The sequence below is a fragment of the Lethenteron reissneri genome, chromosome 34 (genome assembly GCF_015708825.2).
Source record: "Lethenteron reissneri isolate LAM-NWPU_2019-01 chromosome 34, ASM1570882v1, whole genome shotgun sequence".
Lineage (NCBI taxonomy): Eukaryota > Metazoa > Chordata > Hyperoartia > Petromyzontiformes > Petromyzontidae > Lethenteron > Lethenteron reissneri.
The window spans coordinates 11685749-11703041 of record NC_083812.1 but is presented as its reverse complement, the minus strand read 5'-3'; positions in this window follow the sequence as shown (position 1 = coordinate 11703041).

Sequence of the window (17293 nt, the reverse complement as noted above, 5' to 3'; positions counted from 1 at the left end):
CTCCCCGTGTGGTGGTGAGGATACAGCTGCACCGGCGTCGTCGTGCATCAGGAGGTTTGTGACTCCCCGTGAGTCACGGGCCGGCGTGACTCGCCGTGACCTCACCCCCCCCCCCCCCCGTGCGCCGCGCCGCCGACTTGAGCTTGAGCCACGGGGGTGGTGCTCGGCACGGGGAGACGAACGCGCAGCGCGCTGTTGGCGACGTTCTACGTACGGTGCGAAAGTTGAACGTGGTGGGTCCTTAACCTCTGGGGTGCGAGACACGACGGATCTTTTTTTTTTTTTAGAAATTAAATCGTCCTAAACACTTGAGCACGGGCACGCACGTACAACTTTGTTTCATCGAACCCTACGTAAATATTAACACGTTTTAACGGTTGAAAGCTGAAGGGTGCAAGGCTGCAGTCAATGCTAAGAACCACTGACATACGCGCAAGGCCCCCCCTCCCTCCCCCATGGGTTCATGAATGAACCAACTCCGCAGTTTGTGTGAACTTCTTTCGCACCGTACGTAGTCAACCGTGCTAATTGGAGGTCGTGCAGTCAGTCCTCTTGTGTATCGGCTCTTAATACAATCCTTGTAGACTTGGCTGATTAATGTAACCAGAGCGAATTCATTTGTCGCCGAGTTTTGCCATCTCTTGTCTCGCTCTGTCTTTGTATTTTGTCCATAAATGTGTGATTTTATTACATAAATCTCCCGTTTCTCGTCTTGGGGGCCGTCCATAAATGACGTCACGCGATTTTGGACAATTTTTGACCCCCCCCCCCCGTCACACGGCGTCACAAAGTATGATCCCCCTCAAATATGACGTCACAAAGTTCTGCCCCCCCCCCCTCCAAAAAAATAAAACATGCTTCAAATCGCTTTAAACTATTGTCATTGTAGTGCGTATTTAATGTGGCGCTGCACTATGATGTTGTAGGCGAAAACAAACGTGTTATCTATATTTATTTAAAGTTGCGCATTTTGATGTGACGTCACATTTCTGAACCCCCCCCCCCTCGTCACACATCGTCACAAATGTCTGACCCCCCTCCTAGGTGCGTGACGTCATTTATGGACGGTCCCTTGCTACATATCTCGTCTATATATATCTACTATCATCTAAGTAGACTGGCCAAAAAACATGATTTCTGCTTCGGATCGCGATGATTAATTATCAGTCCAACAAAGTGTGACTGCTTCTTGGCTGAACATTCGGCAATGATGTGGGCTGCTCGCGATATCCACGTCGGGCCTGTTTGACCAGCTGCTTGTTTTCACCACACATCAGCCATGGGCAATCCCCCCGCCTCTGGATGGGTTCTCCCAATGCCGTCACCGCATCTGATGATCCTGCACTGTTGGTAATCCACGTAGCACCCGCAGGGGAACTTGTTTTGTTTCACTCGTAGGAAACGTGAACGGATCGCTAATACATCCGTTTTAAAAGGTTCGGTTGAATGTGTTAACATGGATTTATTGGGTTATGGGTGTAGGGTTCTACAGGCCGAGTCGATTCATACCTTGTACAGGTACGCAGTGATATATATTTTTTTACAGGTCTGTACTTTGTTCCCAAGTGCGGTGCATACAGTGGGAAGGAACTCAACAATTTGACTTTAGTGAATGAAAATGGCCTCAACCGAATTTCCCACCCACGGTGTACATCTATTGGTACTGATGTACGTTCTGTAAAATGTTGACTTTGAAAAGTAGTATTTTCTCGACTGTCTCGGCACCCATCTAAGCCTGGTGCCGAGCCGGTGGTGGAAGTGGTCGGTCCTACATATGATGGGGTCCACCAGTGCACCCATTGGACAACGACTTGGCTTCCCCACGAAGTCAGGGGTCGGCAACCAAAATAACAAGCGGAGGCATTTTTTTTCGGATTCGGTCAAACAAAATCAACTCTGCGTTTCAAGAGCCGCATTGCGTGCGAGAGCCGCAGGTAGCCGACTTTTTGCACTACTCGGTACTCATCGTCTCCAGGGTGGGGGGGGGGGTGATGACGACTTGGTCGACCGAGAATGGGGACCGTCGGGGTGCGAGATGGTTTGTGTATGCACCGTGTCTGGAGGCAGATGACTGCAAGGGCCTCGTATACCCAGAGTGACCCGTAGCGGTCCGCTGTAAAAACAGTCCTCGGTGACAGCGAGAAATGATTACACTTGGCCCCCGACCTTTTCGCCAGCGATTGCCACCGGGGTGTTTTGTTTTCTGCGTTCGTCATAGCGGATCGCTCGTTAACGGATTCATCATTCCCCGGTCTCCACCCGCTGACAAGTCGACACGCAGAGGCCACGCTCGGGACGCGCGTGTCTTGCTAATTACGCGTGTGGGGCAGTTGCAAGTACATTATTGTTGTTGTACTAAGCAGCTGTGAGACGTTGACATCGAGGTCAATCTGTAATGTCTATCCGACCAAATCGCGTGGTGATAAACGAGCAAAAGTGAAGTGTATCTGCCGTGATCAATTCCGCCGCTGGTAAACGACGCCCGCTCACCACGGCGCCGTCTGAGCCCTGCGATGTTACCGCTCTCCTGCCCCGCTCACCTGTGTGGGCAGTGCTGGATTATCCTCGGAGCAAAAGTAGCTACGTATGTAGCTACGGGCCCTGCACTTTCCACTGCCCCGCGCTAAATGCTCTTCAAGCTATCAATTCCGGTTCGGTGATTCTACACTTGCTTTATTATTATAGTACTATACTGCCTTTAACTTGTATGAACGACTGGGTGTTTAAGGTTAGCGATTTCTCGTATTAGCTGGCTGTATAGCAAATGAAAAAATACAATTACTACTATGCAAGTTTAAAAATGTGTGTTTTTATGTTAATAGTTTAGCTTAATCCGGCACTGCCTGTGGGCCCACATTGGTGACATCGCACCACCTGGTCAACGATTTCACAACTCTGGCAATTTGCCCGACGACGCTGGTTGTAACGGTTCAGCGAGAACGGCCACACCCTGGATCGTTGTAAATCTCGATTGAAAACTCATTCTAGATTGGGGAAAATGCACTTTCTTAAAACGGATTTTTGTGTTGTAGTTTATCCCTCCTCCTCAGCACCTCCGATTAGTACGGTTGGCTACGTACGGTGCAAAAGAAGTTCAGAATACAGTCGACATATATTCGATGCACGTGCAGGGTTATGCGGCAGGACGTGTTTATTGTCAGTGCTGCGTTTTCGCATGAGCTCCACGCATCTCGTGACCCACTCGCTGGGTGTTCCAGGTGTCACGGCTTTGTCACCTGCCTCCATAATTTATATTTGCAATATTTGTGTCCTTGTAGGATTGTCACTTGCTTGAAAGGCTTTGCGTCAATAAATACATGAACACAGCAGCGTATTGGTAACGGGTATTTTATTTTGGGAAGATGAGTTTCACCTGGCCAATCGGTTTGGGTTGCCTATTCACACGTGTTTTAAAGCGGGCTAAATCATTGCAGGAAAGTGTCTCCACAAGACTTGGTAATAATGTTGCCATTTTAATTTTTGGAGTGGTATTGGAGGGAGCGATGGGGCCAGTGGTCGGCGTTACTGCACGTTGAGTCCGGCGTTCTGAGTTGGTTGTCCAGCCACGGCTACAAAAAAAACCAACAATTTTAATTGTACCATCTTCTTGGCTCTTTCGGTAAAGTCACGTAGAAGGGAAATAATAAAATAATAAAAATAAAACATAATAAAATAATTCTCACGACGTTTCGGCCACAACACAAGTAGCTGAAACGTCGTGAGAATTATTTTATTATGTTTTATTTTTATTATTTTATTACTTCCCTTCTACGTGACTTTACCGAAAGAACCGAGAAGATGAATCCCTGCAGTCACGAAAGCTTTAAATCGAAATTTAATTGTACCAGTTAAGGGCCGGTGAGCTATAATATCTCTATTTTTTTCGGAAGCGACCTGGCCACGAATTGTAGCTCAACAAAGTGGATCAACACGTAGAACTCTTAAAGCAACCAAAATATTCTACACGCATGTTCTTAAATGTGGAAGGAAAAAACCAGAGGCCTCGAAGAGAAATCCACGTGACCACGGAGAGAAAATGCAAACTCCAAATCGACAAGCGTCGGGGTCGAGTCCACGTCCTCTCTTATATCGGGCGAGGTGTGATAATTGGGTTTTTACCCTTTTATCTGGGTACAAAGGGTAAAAAAAAAACAATTATAATATTTTTACTGGCAAATGAGGTTCTAATGGTGTAAATCCGGCGAGGTAGTTAACATCTCGCCACCGTAGCTCACATCAGTGGCGCGTGATATCTTAACCGATCCTTCCCCATCCCCTGTAACCAACCCACGGCTCACCGGCGTGATGAAGTATGGTCAAACAACCCACGTGATCTACACTGAGCGGGGTAGGCCTTCTTCCGGCAGTAGATTGTTGCAAATCGGCATGCGTGCTTGACGAACGGGTTGTGTTCCTCGTGCCCTGCCCGACTCGTCCCGACATGGTGAGCTTCCAGAGTGCGAGTCCAGGGAAACACGAGGTGTTATAAACTCCCTTGGATTAACCATCGCAACTGTGGTCTCCGTGAGGCGAGTCATCTCAGTCGGACAACCCATGTCACCTCGGTCTGTTCCATGACCTGCCAAGCGGGCCTTCGTCACGTATGTTGAAGTTCTTTCTCCTCGTACGTAGCCAACCGTGCATCGGTGTACCTAGCCTGGCACGGGCGCCGTGGTGACGTCACCGTCTTTCGTATGGCTGATGTCGATGCAGAGCAGCAACTTAAATTTCACATTCAGGTGGCCAATCCAGATAACCGCGTCAGGAGTCACGGAGTGTGCATCGCTGTAAATGTCCCCTTAGGGGCCGTCCATAAATGACGTCACGCGATTTTGGACGATTTTTGACCCCCCCCCCCCTCGTCACACGGCGTCACAAAAAGTCACCCCCCTCAAATATGACGTCACAAAGCTCTGCCCCCCCCCCCCAAACCATATTTCAATTTTTTTAATAAAACATGCTTCAAATCGCTTTAAACTATTGTCATTGTAGTGCGTATTTAATGTGGCGCTGCACTCTGATGTTGTAGGAGTGTTATAACAATTAGTGTTATAACAATTCTATATTTATTTAAAGTTGCGCATTTTGATGTGACGTCACATTTCTCAACCCCCCCCCCCCCCCTTGTCACACATCGTCACAAATGTCTGACCCCCCCCCCCCACCAGGTGCGTGCCGTCATTTATGGACGGCCCCTTTAGTATTTGTGGATAGCCACAAAAATACTTCGTGGGTGGTAGACGGCGGCCGTTGTTGTGGGATGGATTCCTGGGCATAGGACGCGCCGGGGTCTACAGGTGGAGCGTCGGTGCGAGGTGTGTGGGGGGGGGGGTCCCGGGCGCGTACGTGGACAGCGCGATGTGAGCCAGAGGTCGCCAACGGGTTTTGATTCCTTACCCGTATCCGTACCCGGCCGGGTATGGGTATCTGTACGCTACCCGTACCCTACCCGAAATGAGTGACAAACAGTTACTCACCGGTGACTCACGGCCTACCCGTACCCGTACCCGGCCGCACCAGGGTCGCAAACGGGTACGGGTAGCCGGGTATCGGGTAGGGTATGGGTATCGGGTGCCCGGTTGCGACCTCTGATGTGAGCTGATTCGGCTTGGAGGTTCAGCGGCGCCGTCTTGTGGACAGCGCCCGGCAGTGGTCCAAGTTTCGTGCGGAGAGAACGCGGAGACGCAGAGCGCCATCGCCGGGGTGGGGAGCAGTGAGCGCGCTGCGCTACGAACCTGGCCACCCGGGTTCGATTCCCGCTACACGGCCAACAACCCAGTGACGATTTATCTGAACCGGTCTTGGACCTCCCCTAGGTCGACTCGGCCTCAAATTGGTACCTGGTGCGGTGTGTAATCGTCACTCGGGAGACAAAGCCGGCCGGGCGTGGTGTTGGCCACCCACTCCATCCCCCCCTCGTGTGCCGTGCCGGTCTTCATAGGTGTGCTTACTCGCTAACAGCACTTGCCCCAACAGTATTGGGCTATTTACGGGATTCTTTGTCTGTGTCTTTTTAGTCGACGCCGCCACCTCGTGGCCAAAGTGGGTTCACGTGCCCTCATTTGTCAGGGGAGTTGTTCACTGCAACAGAGAGGCACGGGCAGCCAGAACACGTGACCACTCCGCCTGGCCGGCGAACGCAGCCGGTGGTGGGAAGAGTCAAAATCAGAATCTTGATTTAGACTGGAGGAATCTGATATATTAAGCTCTTTGTGCTACAGATGTCTAGCAGTAAGTTACACCAATAATACAAAAAACACTGAGTGCAAAGTATAGGAGCGATAAGCAAAACACTAAAACACGTTAATATAAACTTTTATTCAGAAGCGACCTGGCCACAAATAATAGCTCAACGAAGCGGCGTATGAGGACATTTATAGCAGCTAAATAATCTAAACGCATGAAATCGGTTCCCGGCCTTTTCCGCAGCAGACTCTGTGCTCACCTGCATCACCCCGCGGGCCGGACCGCAGGGACCTGACGACGAACGCTCCAGTGCCGAATACCCCACGGGGTCTTCTGCGAGTGACTGCCCCCGTTAGTGCCACAGCAGCTACGACGAGTGTGCTGTGATGGTGGTGGTGGTGCACGTGGTGGTGCTGGCCACCCACCCCCTCGTGTGCCGTGCCGGCATTCAAAGGTGCTCGCTAACAGCACTTGCCCTAACAGTATGTCAAGGCTACACGGGGGATCTTTGTCGGTGCGCTTCTGTGTTCGCGCTTCGTGTGTGACCACTGCCCCCGAGTTGCGAAGGCAATGGAATTGGGATGGAGCTGCCATGTTGCTGTAGCAGCAGCAGAGTTTAGAACACAGTACGGGTTTTCAATACACTGCATAAGACAAATAGTGTCTACTCTCCTTGCACTTGTAATATTGTAGGATTTTTAATTCACGTACAAAAACTACTGTTCGTGTAATATGGAAATACGGTAAAATGAAAATTGTGTTGGTGGTACTGCATTTTGAACGTAGGGAGTGACCTGAGTTTGAATCATTGATAGGGCTAACGGTCCTGGACCTAACTTCCCTAGCCTGCAATGGCCAGCGTGGTGATGTCCGGTTCAGAATCGTATTTATTTATATTGGAGAAGTCCGATGAGCTGCAAAGCTTTTTTTCACAGATGCCCAGTAGGAGCGGGTCAAAAAATTACAATAACAAACAATGCAAAAACACGATAGGAGTGAAAAGTATAGGGAAGGTAAGCAAATCACAAAATACAACTAAATTTTTATTTTATTGTACCAGCTAAGGCCCACTGGGCTATTAGCTTCTTTTTCAGTAGCGGCCTCGCCACAAATGATAGCTCAACGAAGTGGCTTATTACGTGTAAATGTATAGCAGCCAAATAATCTTAAAATTCCTCCACACCTGGCATGGCATGGAAGTCCTTCATCCATCGCACCCATATCATTGCAGAACAATAAACACAATTGTGTAAATACACACGGCTCGTTTGATACATTTCTAACTTTACCGTGTATAATGTATATATTTTTACAGCACTTGACCAATCCACTGCTTGTTGAAGACCCCCCTTAATGCAATTTATGTTAAATAATTGTGATTACATTGCAGCAATTGTTAAATGGCTCAATGTGTGAAAGAGGTAACACTGCCAGAGTGGAGCTGTTTGCCTTCTAACACTGACATGAAACGCACCACCCATCGCTACCGTAATCTACAGTTTGCCAAATGTTAAGCTAATTACAGCATATATCCATTGATGGAATGGTATGAGTAAATTATATGTACTGTATTGTAATGTCCTCTAAACTATAAATTACATGCGAATGTGAGCTTACCGCACGCGCACACCCCGTTCTCTCCGCTGCAGAGCCTTGTCTCTTCTGCTTCACGGAATTGTAAAGAGAAATTAAGGTGGGGGAGCTGCAGAATAGATACATTACCCTAATGTATGTGGTGCGATATAAGTGTCGCACAGTCCAAGCGAAAAATATACACACCGGTCCTGCACAGCCCATTTTAAACGTCTTGCCAATGATAGGATTTTTTAAATTCAATATTATATCCTGTGAGCATGAAAATACGTACGTATTAAATTTTAATGTTTTCATAAAATAAAATTACCGGTGTCCGAATGTAAATAAATGAAAAGCCACTGTGCTATGTTCTTTCTTTGAATCCATAGCCCGAGTGTAATAAACGACGATCTCTATATATCGGTGCGTTAATGTAGCCAAATATTTGACGTAACATGTTTAACCTATCTTTTGGCTTTGCAAACTATGAAGGTGGTGAACCTATTAAACTGCGTATAATTATTAAATCAATACAAAAAATAAAACGAGTTGTCGTTGAATTTAAAGTAACATTAATTCTGGTAACAATGAAAGTCTTAAATTGAAACCGCGTATGACTTCGGGGGGCGGGGGGGGGGGAGGGCGAGGGGGGGGGGGGGGCATAGCAATTTACACACATCTAATCTAATTCATATTGCACGCGTCTTCCAAAAAACGGTTTCGTCTCAGTGGCCCAGCCGTGCTGAGACCATTCTCAGATTGCTCATGAGTGCTCAAAAGTGACAACCCTCGCCATTCATGAGACCGGCCATTTGTCTTGTATGAAATATTTATGGGCACCCAATCGACTTTTGTTTTATTATTTTTGAACGGGGAAGCGATTTTGGCTGCCAAGTTCTCCGTCACTATCTTGCTGCAGCTTTCAGAATTCCACCCCCCCCCCTCCTCCCCCGTCTCCAATAAATATCGCCTGGCGTTGTGAGTGCTTTTGGCAGGCACCGGGGCAGGGTTGGTCGTCAGAACTTTGTTGTTGTGCCTTCTCTGTGCGGTGATTTAACTGCTTTTACTTGGCCGCCCAAAAATCGGGTCCCTGGTGTCATTTTTTTGGCAGTACTTTATGAACGTAATGAAAAAATTAATAAGTCTTTATCTTTTCCGGCAAAAATACAGGAGGTGTTAAGATGTTCAAACACCAAATGGACACCGATGGCAAGGCACCGAGTCTGCATTAACCACGCAAATGCTAAAACGTGCAAGCGAACATGCTTTGATAATAATGTGTGCATTGACTTTGCAACGGATTGGCCTGTTTGGGTATATTTACTGAACGTTTGATCACTTGTATTTTTTAAAGTTAAATAAATGGCCCAATATAGGTGATAAATCAAGTAAAGAACAGCACAGGCTATACACATGGTAATGTTTAAAAATACCAATTAGTTTTTGATTGTTTTAAAAGTACAATTATTTGCACGTAATATGTTGTCGTATTGCTGTGTAACAAACTATCAGGGCATTTCTAAAAATGATTCGTGACGTCTCACAGTAGTTGTGTTGGTGGTCGTTGTTGGTGGTTATATTCGCAGAAGGCTTAAAATAATACATTTTAAAATCCGCTTTTAAATTAACTTCTCGGTACAGCCACACTTATGACAACGACATCTTTTTGAACACTACAACAACTGCTGGACTGCTATAATGCATTTGGAAAATTGATTTCCAGCCGTTGCGTCACTACTGCATCACCAGAGCCAAGGCGTGGAGCAATGGAGCATCTGTACAAAAACAATGTAAATTGTAAATCTTGGGAACAAACCTGGAAGATATATCACGCAGCCGTTTTCAGTGGGTTTCCCTCGACCAAAACAATGCAATCTGTCAGGCTCTACATTCAGCTGCTGCTATACATATCCGTTCGCCCTTTACATCGCGATCACAACATCCGCCACAACGAATTCGGTGCAAAAAAATAAATCCGCAGTCACTGGTGGCTGGGTCGAGACCGTCACGAGAAACATTATTGCCACGGGTGGCCACTTGGGGCCCGAACCTCGGAACTCGGCAGTGCTGGCTCAGTGATCTGACACGAGCATTAATAGCCCCCTGGGTCACACCGCCACCAGCACTCCGATTCTGCGTTGTGATTCCTGCGCGCGCGTGCACACACACACGCACGAACGGCCCCTTTTTGTCAATTCTTCTGCTGGACGATGACCTGCCCTCGCTCCAGAGGAGGTCGTGGGGGATATTTTACCACACTTCACACTGGTCTGTCGGGGTCTGTGAAGGCAGGATGCGTAGACCTTCGAGCATAGTACAATATAACAAGTTATTTTTTGTAGCAGTGCCTATTTTTGACAACATTGCCCCACATGTTACTCCTGTTATACATATGACACGTTAAACATTGTGTTCATGCAATTAAAACTTTTGAATTGGCCTCAAACGCCCTTGATGTCACATTTTTCTGAAACAATTATGATTTCAGCCCATTGTCTCTCCAGGCGTCGATAGAATGAGTTCCACTTTTGTGGATGTTAACAGCAATTGTCCTGTGGCTAGGCAGAACACTGTCATTGGAATGTCGAATTCCGTTTACTTCCTTTGGGTCACCAATGAATACAAGCGACATCACGTGGCTAATTAGAGCAGGGACACAATATTACACTTTAGATTTTTTTTTTAAACTTGATATTTTATTTTACCAGGTAAGGCCCCACTGAGCTATACAGCTGTTTCAGAAGGAACCTGACTACAAATGATAGCTCCAAGTGGCTTATCACGTGGAAATGTATAGCAGCCAAATACTTTAAACGCATGTTGATTCTAAAGTAGAGAAAAAAAACACCCACGCGACCGCGGAGAGAACATGCAGACTCCAAATGTACAGCAGGCGTCGGGTTAGGATCGAACCCAACAATCTCCTGCATGCAAGGCGAGGTAGTTAACATCTCGTCACCGCGGCGAGTGTGATTGATATAGAGTACATCCAAAGTATTTTCAAACGCTTCTTCACTGGAATTTACTAACCGTTTTGGTAAAATATGACAATTTCAAAAGGATATTGGTAACGTATGGTTTTTTTAATGTTTGTCCTGCAAGTTAAAATAACATTTGTTGCTGTACTGCAATAACCACAATGTGAACCACATTCTGTTGTAACACGGGAAATGGAATTAAATGATCTGTGTGACTCACGACTTGTACAACAAGTTCTTTACAATAGCCACTGACCACGGAGCAGCGAGTGTGCACGATGATGACTCAAGCGTGATCATACTCGACGGATGATTCGCAATGAGAGTGAAACCCGGTGCGTTGTTGCAGTATTGCGTTGAGGCCAGAGTCTGCCTTGCTCAATGGGGGGATGGACCGGCACATCCTCGAGCCAGGGGCTCACCCCCCCCCCCCCCTCGACATTCTCCACCTGCAGCCCGGTCTCTCCGTCGGACAACGAACACTCGTGATTCGCAACACAGTTTGTCGTTAATTTTTCAGATTCTGCAGGATCGCTGGGGTCGTAATGATGTACAGCGACACTGTTAAATAGTTTACTTATAATAGCTTTGTTTCAAGTTAAACCAGATTTAAATACATCGCAACCGAGGACATGCAAAATACAGTCTACGTCTCGCATGAACAGTCTATGCCGGACTGGGTGAATGTTTTTCCATCCGCGATGCTTTATAAATCCGAAACTATATAGCAGCTACACTCTTTGGGTCTTTACATAGCAGCTCCTTTGCATCCAAGAAATATTCTTACTTTTATCAGTTTCCTACGATCAATGGGATTCAGAATCAGATTTATACTGGAGGAATCCGATGAACTATAAAGCTGTTTCACAGATGTCCATTTAACACGTAGGCTTTCGCGACCAATATCCATAATAGAGTTTTTTGGGGTTAGAGTGCATGAATATTTACGCGATCTAACCCAAAAAAGCTCTTATGGACAAATGTCCATTATTTTTACAGATGTCCAGGATTCATTGCAGGGACAGTACAAATCCTCCATGACCATTGCCTTCCACCACGTCTATATCGTGTTTGCACTTTGATGTGTGTTGGTGTGTTCCGCTGTTACATTCTTCACCGATGTAACACTGTTCATGGCGGTTGACCATCAACTCTTGTACTGTGCGATGCTCTCTACTGGCTCCTGTATTTATATTTGAAGTTGCAATCGAGGTCTGCCTTGAAAAGGAGAACCCCGTCGTCTGGATGGGCTCACACACGCGGTATTAAAAAAAATGCTTTTAAAAGGCCAAGTAGTAGCTTTTCGCAACATAGATTGTGGCACGTGGAGGACGCACTGTGATGGAATGGCAGAGAACTGCAATTAATGTCGTTTGTATATGTAGCTGTTCACCCGAGCTAAATATGCTCTGACACGTGCATTGTCTTTGTACTGTTCTGACTTTTGGTGTTCTCAGGGCATACACAGGTGAGTCGAGGCCATAAAGATGGCTGTCCGCTGGTGGAGGCCAATCAGTTTCAAAGACAATGCATCATTTATTATATTATCAGAGCATATTTGTTAGCACGTTCACCACACGTACGTGTGGTTAACGCAGACTTGATTCCTTGCAAAAGGTTTCTATTTGGTGTTTGAGCACCTTAACACCCGTTTTATTGCCCATAAAGGTAACACCTATTGTTATATTTTCATAATATCGTTTGTATTCGAATGTACGAATTGAAAAACAAAACACGCTGCATAAGGTGCAGTACGATATCTTTGCGGCTGAGAATGCGAGTTATTATGATAGAGTCCCATGTATATTTGTGTAACGAAAATGGAATCTCACCTGACTCTTAACCGCATACTTACAGGATTTATGTTGAATAGCAGTTTTAAAGGTTTAAAATGCCATTCCATTGAAAATGTTAACCATTAGAAGAATGTGTAATTGTTTACTTTTTAATGTAAAATATTGAACATTTTGTTAAAGTCGGTGCCTCCTTGGTTGATCTTTTCCTCCTCCGTATTACGACGGCTACAGCATTTTTCGTGGAGTTTAAGTTTCATGCGCTGGGGAGGCACTGCGCGTGTTGTGTTTAACACGCGCACGTAAGGAACGTGGAGACGATTTTATTACAACCCGCGGCGCATCGTCCGCACCGGAAGCTTTCGCTAACAGACGGCGGACAAAACGAAGTAAAAATGCAGCAAATTCCCCAACCTTTTAACTTCAACACAACCCCCCCCCCCCCCATAAAGTCGCCGCTGCGTGCACGTCCCACGGCCGCGGATGTTCGAAGCGAGGAGCGTCTTACAGTCGTGTGTATTTAAACAAACAAACAAAACCCCCACCATAATACACATGACGACGGCGGCGGCGGCACATTAACTAATTTTTTAAACAGAACAATGTACAATGTACCTTTTATCGTACAAAAATCATTAAAACCGGTTTTTTAGGCTCGTCATTCCATCATCCTGCGAGCCATTCAGAGGGATGAAAAATGGAGCGTGCGCAGGCGCGTGATGAATTGTCGCGTGTCAAACTTTGCTCCGCTGTTGTTTGCCGGAGAAGGGGACCCCCACCCGGGCTGCCGTGCGTGGCTTGCTGGCGGGCATAACGGCAGCCCCCCCCCCCCCACAAGCCAACCCCCCCCCCCCCCACCGTGCCCACCCACCCCCACCCCCTGCCGTGATTAATGGGCCTGTCTCCGAGTATGACTGTTTAATTATTTAGTCAAACCGCTTGCAGTAGTGGGGTGCTACAGAATCGGCCCAGCTTTCTTAATGGGATTTATAGAAAGGCACAAATTGAATGAGCCAGAAACGCAAGCGATCACACGTGCACAATCCTGCACTCTCTGACAGCCGAGGCCTCCCGACTAATGTGCACATACACGCATGCATAAACACACACACACGCGCGCACAGACACCTACACACGAGACACACGCTTGCACGCACAGAAAAAGACACCGACACACACGAACACGCACGAACACACACGCACGGACACATACACACGCACAGACACCTATACACGAGACGCACACATGCACGCGCAGAAAGAGACCGACACACACGAATACACACGGACGGACACGAACAGACACCTACACACGAGACGCACACATGCACGCACAGAGAAAAAAGACACGAATACAGACAATGCACAGACACCTACACACAAGAGACGGCGACAACAAAAAATACAAAGATCCCCCGTATAGCCTGAATAGACTTGGGGCAAGTGCTGTTAGCGAGCACCTATGAAGGCGCGCAAGGCACACAAGGGGGTGGGTGGCCAACACCATGCCCGGCCGCTTTTGTCTAGTGGCGATATTTACACACCGCACCAGGTACTAATTTGAGGCTGAGTCGACCTAGGGGAAGCCCAGAACCGGTTTAGATACTCGTCGCTGGTGTTGGCCGTGAGCGGGAATCGAATTCGGGTCGCCGGGTTCGTGTGTGGAGCCACTGCTGCACACACACATACACATGCACGCAACGGGCAAAAAAACGACAAGATTAATATAAAGTTGCGCACCATCCCAACCTACACAAGCAGCATGGCAGCGCGCACACGCCCGCACCAGCAGCACGACTCACATTCACAATTCTTTACTTGGAGATAAATTTGATATTGCTACTTTATTGAGTTGTAATGATGTTTGCAGATTCTTTTATTCGCGCATTATGAGTATTGTTTCGGTTTAAAGCTTTCGTGACTGCAGGGATTCATCTTCTTGGTTCTTTCGGTAAAGTCACGTAGAAGGGGAATAATAAAATAATAAAAAAACATAATAAAATAATTCTCACGACGTTTCGGCCACAACGGCTGCTTGCGTTGTGGCCGAAACGTCATGAGAATAATTTTATTATGTTTTATTTTTATTATTTTATTACTTCCCTTCTACGTGACTTTACCGAAAGAACCAAGAAGATGAGTATTGTTGTTACTATTCATTTATCGTTCGGCATTGACTTGTTGTGGCAGTGCCTTTGACAGACTCCTTTGCACCTAAGTAAACCCTCATTTAGCTAAACATATACAATACATCTATCGTTTAAAACACGATTTTTGTCTCGTCCTCAATATTATACTGATTGTCTCTTGTCACGAGATGAGATCTCAATTTGGAACTCGTTGAGAGCAGTCGCAACCCTTCGTGTTGGAGATCGGCCCATGGAAGTGGATACTACAGAGTTATCTCCGAGATCCCTTTCAGTGACCTCTGGTCCACAGTCAGTGGTGCTGGCTCAGCACACTGATCTCCGAGCCACCTGGCCACGTAAAAAAAAATCTAGGATTATATAAGAGTTAAGTAATACATATTTAGTTATTTTCCTTCTCGGGCTCACGACTCAATGTTTGAAAGGCGCTACACTTTGAGAACATACGGCAATTTTGTCGCGTGTTCCCCAAATACAGCTATTAAAACATCCTTTTTAAATCGTTACTGAAGTCATAACCACACAAAGAACTGTATGCCAAACGCTATTATATCCGTACACTGCCATGGACTGAGCACTCCACTTTAAGGCGAACGCGTGTTTTGCGTGTAGTGTTAACGGCGGTACATATGCCGATACAGCTATTAAAACATCCTTTTTAAATCGTTACTAAAATCATAACCACACAAATAACCTTATCAAAGAACCTTATGCCAAACGCTATTATATCCGTACACTGCCACGGACTGAGCACTCCACTTTAAAGGCGAACGCGTGTTTTGCGTGTAGCGTTAACGCCGGTACATATGCCGATACAAAAACGGTCGTGCCCTTTACAAGGTCATTCATCCCACTCGTCGGCAACGATGTCACGGTGTCTTTGTCGCTTGTAATATCAGAGGCGTCGTCTACGACACGTGCGCCGGCTGCCTTTCGTGACCGTGCTTCTGGTGTCATCACGACGTGTACAGATGACAGGGGGGTGGGGGGGGGGGGGGTAGGGGGGTCTGCACAACATTGGTCCGTCGAAGTTAAAATCCGAGACGTCTTTGCCTTCCGTCAGTGGCGTTACGTGCAAGGTCAAGGTGACGATTACATGAGCACGCGGCAGTGCCCCATCTTCCCTCGGCGGTCCTGAGATTGCGGTGCACATGCAAACATCCCCACGCTGAAGACCACTGCTATGGTGACGTCCCACAATATGGTACTAAGTTCATCCATCTCGGAGGAATGTTGAAGCAGACCTGACCCCGCCAACTGTCATGGGGACGACCAGAACATCGTAATCCCCGTGTCGCTACCCCCCCCCTCCCCCTCCACAGCTATGTTGTTGAACACGAATTTTAAATCGTGCGAAATGTCATGTCTCTTGACCTGGACAAATTGGCATATGCCTGCTGCTGATGTGGTGGTGATGGTAAAAGAGACGTCGAGATTCACTGCGCAACAACGAGGATGCGAGTACAGCAGCAGGCATTTGTTGCACAAGACCGAATCGGTTAAGCCATCAGCGGTGATGGCACTCAGTGGCCAGCTATCCGATCTCTAGCTCCATCGCGGTCACTTTTTGGCTGATTGTTTTTGAAGCCAGCAGTGGTGAAACACAAGCCGTGTTTGTTTACAGAAGTGCCCAGGAATTTAAGTCCCAGAGTATCATGTGCACTCTACTGACAGAGGTATTCGGTAAAAGGGGTTGCGGGTCACACGTCTGTTTTTTTTTCACTCAAGTGTCTATCAGGCCCTGTCTTGTACGGCAGGTTTTTGTGTCATTGTGGGTCTTGAGCTTGACTCTGCTGCACCCGAAGCAAAGAATTTTCTGGTAGTCCCCATGCATCGTAGTGGGTCACGATCTACAGACCCCTGTCACGCGCGGCGCCTCTAAGTTGCCACTAGGCGGCGATCTGCCGACACGAATGCGCCCTCAAAATCCTGACCTGTTTCAGTCTCCTACTTAAAATAATGACTTTACCAAGCGTTTTGAATGGCCATTGCTGTGCAGTGATATAATTCAACATTGTGCTGTAAATACACCGAAGTTGTTATTGGACTGTAGGTTCATGGAATCATCATTACATGAATATTTAATAAACGAATCTAAAACAATTGTATCTACCAGCTGAAGCCCACTGAGCTACAGTCTTAGCTCTCTTTCAGAAGCGACCTTGCCACACAATATCCCAACGAAGTGGTTTATCGTCTGGAAAAGTATAGCAGCCAATTAATCTAAATGCAATGTTTTTATAATGTGGAGGGAAACACCGGAGGATACGGAGGGAAATCCACGCGACCACGAGGAAAACACGCAAACTACAAATACACAGCAGGCGTCAGCCTCGGGATCGAACCCACGACCTTCTGCATACCAAGCGAGGGAGATACGTCAAAAAATGTGTTGCTTTAGAATGAAATATATTTTTTATAGTTGCCGTTTCAGGCAATCACTCCTTCTTCGTGTGCACAATATAACGGCACCTGTCTCACACAATTTACACATCTGTGTTTGTTCCACCAACCCCAGCGGGTTGCCAATGTATAACACGTGAACCACCATTCCTGGATTCACAATCAAGTAGGCGAAGGAAAACAGACGTTGAGAGAGGGTCCTCGACATAAC